At 45.3% G+C, this 6,000-nt stretch overlaps 1 protein-coding gene across 1 annotated transcript in view; it reads right to left on the minus strand.

Moving 5' to 3' along the window:
• The window catches only part of PC (pyruvate carboxylase), a 2,223,386-nt gene extending 2,218,381 nt beyond the window's left edge, over window positions 1-5,005 (minus strand). Inside the window, exon 1 of the mRNA XM_086938550.1 lies at window positions 4,889-5,005. The gene's annotated coding sequence lies outside the window, so the exon portion shown is untranslated. The remainder of the gene's footprint in view (window positions 1-4,888) is intronic.
• Window positions 5,006-6,000: the final 995 nt, after the last annotated feature.

The raw sequence follows: 6,000 nt of genomic DNA on the forward strand, positions 1-6,000 counted from the left end.
TTTAAGACTCCACCTTGGGTCCACTTTATTAGTTACGCTATTGACCACACACCCAAGATGGCCACCACCGCTCACGCACCAGACTACCAGTAAGATTTCATTTATAAGACTAACCCGGAAGTTATGTCCATGGGGCCCTGAGCCAGGGTAGGATCTCTGCAAGTTGCCATACCAACTTGCGTGAGTACGACAAACGCATTCACTGTTCTGGTGTACTCAAGCCTTGCCACCACCATCACGGTAAGACTGGTACATACAGCTAATGTGCATCCATTTGTCTTGTTCACAGCAAGGCGAGCAACTAAGTCTTTCCCAGTCAGCCTTTGACCATCCTAAACTCTGGTGAGTCTCAGGCACCATCGAGGGTTTTGGCTGACATTATGCGCACCTTAATGTACAAGTCTGTCGCTGTTGTTTGTTGTGTATTGTCAAGTAACTTAAACGTGATCACAGCGGCTTCTATGACTTACTTTCTGCAACTTGAGACATTTCGGCAACCTCACAGGCATTACGCCTGCTACCATACGGCGCCCTGTTTTAACCCCAACAGTTAGCTTACGATGAATAAGGATTGAACATTACACTACAGACGCTCTATGTAGTCACTAACACGTCACGCCCACTGCACGGCCAGTGTGTATTTATAATTCTTGTACTTACTGGCATCAAATTTAACCCTGAACAATCAGATATACAAGTTGCCAATCTGCCAGTGCATTCACCGACAGTAGCATGTTAATCTGCACTCCTGAGTACCGGGCATTCGATAGTCATGCTACCGGCACAATAACCAACGGCACTTGTTATACGCTCATCTGTAGAGCGAGGCGTTCATTAAACTACTCTACCTCACCAGCCTCTGCAGCACCACTGTTTCCGTCAACACCCTCCTGGCCGCCCATCACCTTCCACCATGTGCGCCAATGCACAACATACCCACTAAATAGTCATTTTATTTGTCTGCAGTGTCTGAAATGTCCGTGGTTTTCTCCCCTTTTTACTGTCTCCCCCACCATTCCCTCTTGGTCTTTCACACCCCAGGACAAATCCTAACTGGGGTCCACTACCGGGTCTGGCTACCTTACTATAATTGATCTAACCAGCCCCACGGTAGTGCACACCAACTGCACATTTCCACATATGGTCCTGAAGAAGTGCCACTAAGTGTGTGGGGCTCAACAGGCACGAAACATGTCGACCGATCACACTACTTTAGCCCTGTAGAACATAACACCCTAGCAGGGGCGTACCTGTATGTTAATTAGGCTAGAGCTACCACAGGAATAAAATACATTACAGTAGGACCGCTCTAGACTTATTTTTATCTCACTAGCCCAATGCACTACCCAGCACCCTCCCACCCACCAAACCCAACAGCTTCTTCAAAAGACCTCTGTTAAAGTGCCCCGCTTACGGGTGCGCGTTAGGCATTGCAGCCCGATGAGCAGCAAGGCCCAATTATGAAGCATGACATTCTCCAGGGTGTGTGAGGACATCATAAATAAAGACCTTCCTTCTATCCCTAGGAACTGCACACCCCTTTGAAACTCAACTTCTAAATAGCCAATTACTAAGATGTGGAAATCTCCTGCAGCCCCCGACGTTATAGCGTGGCATCGCTCTTTACTGACATGGGTGAGAGCAGAGAGCATTGTCCTGCAAAGAAGATTTGATGGGCCTTCACAAACTCTCACTGGCAGCCAGCTGGGACACAATTCTAGCAGACCTGCAGAGAAACTATGACATGGATTCAGTAGACTCTCCCTTAGAGGGGGAACCGACCGTTGTGGTGATCCTACATAGTTAGGGTGCAGCTTTGTATATTTCTTCCTTAACCAGTCAGCAAACTCATACTTGTACATGCAACACTTACTCGCTTTAGAAACAAAACATAGGCAGTGCGCATGCAGGGACAGCTCGACAACATACCACTAGCAGTTAACCCCCCCTTCTTTCTACTTACATTGTCCTCATTATGTTGTGTCCCACTCGCCCTGTTCAATTTCTGTTTTAAGATGATCTTGCATTATATGCGTTCACATGTGTTAAACGGTGGTACTTTCACCATAGTTGGTGTCCGCATCTGGTTCTTGTATAGGATTGTTTTGCTTGCCCTCTGTATTACACTATATGATCCTACAGATTTGGCCCTCTCCGCTCACCCGGGGCCACTCATGATGTTCCACTGCTATTTCTTGTTTTCTCATGTGAAAAAACAATGAACATATTTACGGGGGGGAATCAGGGTTTGTCTTGAAGTGCATTGCTCATATGTGGCGTAAAAATTGCAAATAACATTCTGGAGCACAAGGCTATGCTGTGTTCCATGTTTTTGGGTGGGAATACCACTAAACAGGAACAGGCTGAAAAAATTGTTATGTCAACTATATTTTGAAGGACCTACCTTGACAAATATTTGCAAAAATTGGTATGCTTTAAAATATGGAGATGAGTTAAGTAACACCCAAGGGAAACTACAAAACCAAAACATTTTTCAAAAACAGAAACTAGGGGAATGCAAGGGTATGTGGCATGCAAAAAATACACAAACGTTCTTTACCGTTAAGGACTTGCAAGCAACAAATAGGTTTTAAGATATGTGGGAATACTAACACCTGTGGCAAATTTAAGAGTTATAGACTGCAGAAACAGATAAAATGCATTACTTTTCAGTCTTAGTTTGACATATCCCGTTCAAAGAAAAAAAGCTGTAACAGTCCATGCATGTTTTACCCCTTCCGGATTCTATTAGACAGGTAGTCTGTATTCCTAGCATTGAGACTATAAGTAACTGCCAAGGTCATGTTCCAAGCAAACTGCCTCCCTGGACTAAAGCAGAGCATCTCCTCACGAAGTGTATGAAATACAAAGCCACTAGTCAAAAGAGAAAGGAATATATATCCACCTTTCAGGACACCAGCAGGAAGCTAGTGGCAAAAAGAAAAAAACCTGGGTTCAAATCTCCCAAATTCTGACTATTTGTCAGTGTAGGTCTTCTTGTGCTTTTGCAATTGGAAAAAAGAGAAATTTGTATCAATCACTTAGCCAGTTTAGTGCATCAACTTTGATTAGTCCCCGACAGTCTTGTCCAAGGTCCCCCAAATTGATTCAAACCTCTTCCCATGCTGACACCTCTTGAACAAACAAAAGGGACTACCAGTGACAAACAAGAATATCTTGTTATACCAATAACGAGAAAGAAACAGCCCCATGAACAAATATAAACCAGGAACGTCCTGAAATACTGTAGAGTGCAGCCTTTGACACATGCTTCTCCCTTTCTCTGTAATCTTCAACTCGGATGCAGCCAACTTCATTCATGAAGGCAAGTCAAATCCCATGAAGTCCTTTATACTCAGGAATGTCACCAAGATGGGTTATGGAGGTAGAGGACTACTTTTACTAGACAGCCCAATTCGGGGGGGGGGGGGGGGGGGGTTCCATGATACCTCGGAGGGGCTGTGCCAAGGCAGTAAGGAGTTTCAACTTAGCCTAGGTGCAGAGAATGTGGGTGGTCATATGGGTGCAGAGAATGTGGGTGGTCATATGGACTTTGAATTGGAACACATGACAAGCGATAGGTCGCAGTAAGGAGGGCTCATCTTAACTGATTGAGCTACTTACACATCAGCCTGGTAAATGTTAGAGCTCTGGCAGTGTACCTTTGTTTATGGTTGTGGTATATAGAGCTGCTATCAATTTTCAGTAGCCTTCGTTTCAACGACAGTGTGTATCTGGTCTAAGACCAGTTTGTCTGTATTAATCACGGTGGTTGTGTTGCCTATGCCAAACTACCAACTTTTCAGTTTTAGTGACAAAGAAGTTCTCTGGTTGCTCCCAATGAGTTGGGGCTTCGGTTTAAAAAACAATAGGGTTCTGACTTGCCGCTGATGGTTGGAGCCCTCATCTTTCTAAACAGTACATAATTAGGAGGCTGCCAGAGGCTTCTGTTGGAATTACCATAGAGTTCTAGTCTTGCTCATAAAGGTTAAGGTCTTCAGTGTTTTTGAATGAGAAGACATGGTGTATGTAAAACGTTGAATGGGGATGGTGTGAGAATGTGATGCATGTAACATTGGGGCCTGGCTGACGCCTGGCAGTTGATTACAGAGGGAGGGAGGGAGCGAGCCTTGATAAAGCCAATATGCTGTGGATATTACCAAGGGGCTATTAGAATAAACAAGGTATTTTCTACTTAAGAGCCTCCTGACTCTTCAATACGAGACTCCCCCTTGCAGCTACAAAAGAGCCATTGTATCATAATTGGGGCCAGGCATGGTAAACCAATGGCTAAAAGGATTAACAACTGCAGGGGGATATCCGTCCGAACTGGTACAAACAAAATATATGAACGTAGTGGACAGAAAAGAACAGCATTGATATCAGCAAACAAACAATTTGAGCAGTTGCAGCGTTTACCTCCTTCATGAAAAGAGAATTTCAAAGACGTTGTCTAGCCTACACTTCAGTTTCCCCACACCACTGACAGCGTGAATGCTAGGGGCGTTGACATAGAGGGGCGGGGTCAGGGAGGGGCGAGAAGGTGGGAGTAAGGGAGGCGTGCAGGGAGCAGGACCTCGCCACGTTTTTGGAACAAGCCTCAGATGAACCTGTGACAATCCTGCCCACACCCACCTCCGTGTTGTAACCGGTCTCACCGTTTCGCACGCGAAAGAACAAACACACTGCTACGATAAAACTGCCAGATAAACGATTCCAGAACGTCGCATTACCCAACAAGAACAAACTGTCCTGTCAACGTAATAGCAATGAGTGCCACTTGATCCAAGAAGAAGAAACATGCACCACACCAGCCTCAGTAAGAGGCAACAGCATTTAATGGCAACTCTCTATAAACAAGCCAGGTCTATTAGGGCGCGTGCCTTACCTCCCGCAAGACTTAAAACCAGAGTTCCTCTGCTTTTACCCGCGACTTAACCGGCTTCAATAAGTGAAGGCAAAAAGGAGCAATCGTGAAGCTACTTTATACCGATTGGTAGACTAAGTGACGGTATTAGGTGGGCGTGGACGTCTACACTTCTCGTACCTTCCTATGATTGGTTTGACAAAAGGTTGCCGCCCCGGAAAAGACGGCCCTCTGACCTCGGAAGAAACCTCCCTTTAAAAGGGATTGCAGGAGAACAGACATCCGCACGTGGTCCGGTAAGTCAGGCAGCTAGGGATCCGGAAGCTTCTGCGCATGTTCAAAAACAACAGAAAGGCACGCGTTCATTCCGATGAAGGGGCGTGGCTATGTAAATACAGAAAACTTCACTCTGATAGCGTTAGAAGGGTGTTTTTTCTGGTGTCTGTTTGGTGGGTGTGTTGGCTGTTTATGCGAGGCAGCAGTGGCATCGAACTATCAACATCAGTTTTGGTGTTTTTTTGCTGTTATAATCTGTTTTATTGCGTGCTGCATCCGGTTATTTTAACTCAAATGGCACTTGCCTCGTGGTTCCTGCTGGCATATTCGGTATGAGCAGAATTCTGAAATTATTTTTTTTTTCTCACTGGTTTGATTGACACTGTATAACATCGGCAGTATAAATCTACCGAAGGGAAAGTGAGGCTGGGTACTCAATTTTCAGAGCAGGTCAAGACCTTTGATTAACTGGGAGTCAGTGTCAGTGATAATTTAGCATGGTCTCCCCAAATCCAGAAAAGCGTGCTGACACTCCAACACGTGGTCTGTGCGATAGAAAGAGGGTAAAACGCTCAGCCTCCTGCCCAATTCCCTTATCTTCGAAATACATCAAGCTAAAGGCCTAGGTGCGGCCCTCTATGTGGCAGAACTGTTGGGACCTAGAGCATTTGAAACAACTAGAGGTTGCAGAAAATACATTTTTAAGGGCGATCCTCAACCTCCCAATGAATACGCCACTATTACCTCTATGTCTTGACCTTGGTCCAAAGCCTATTACCCATTTCGCTGTCCTCAAGGTGCTAATGTTTTGGGTAAGACAAGTAGTACCCAGATTCCTGTAAAGGGGGCAGTGGAGG

Source organism: Lissotriton vulgaris, chromosome 9 (genome assembly GCF_964263255.1).
Source record: "Lissotriton vulgaris chromosome 9, aLisVul1.2, whole genome shotgun sequence".
NCBI classification, from domain to species: Eukaryota; Metazoa; Chordata; class Amphibia; order Caudata; family Salamandridae; genus Lissotriton; species Lissotriton vulgaris.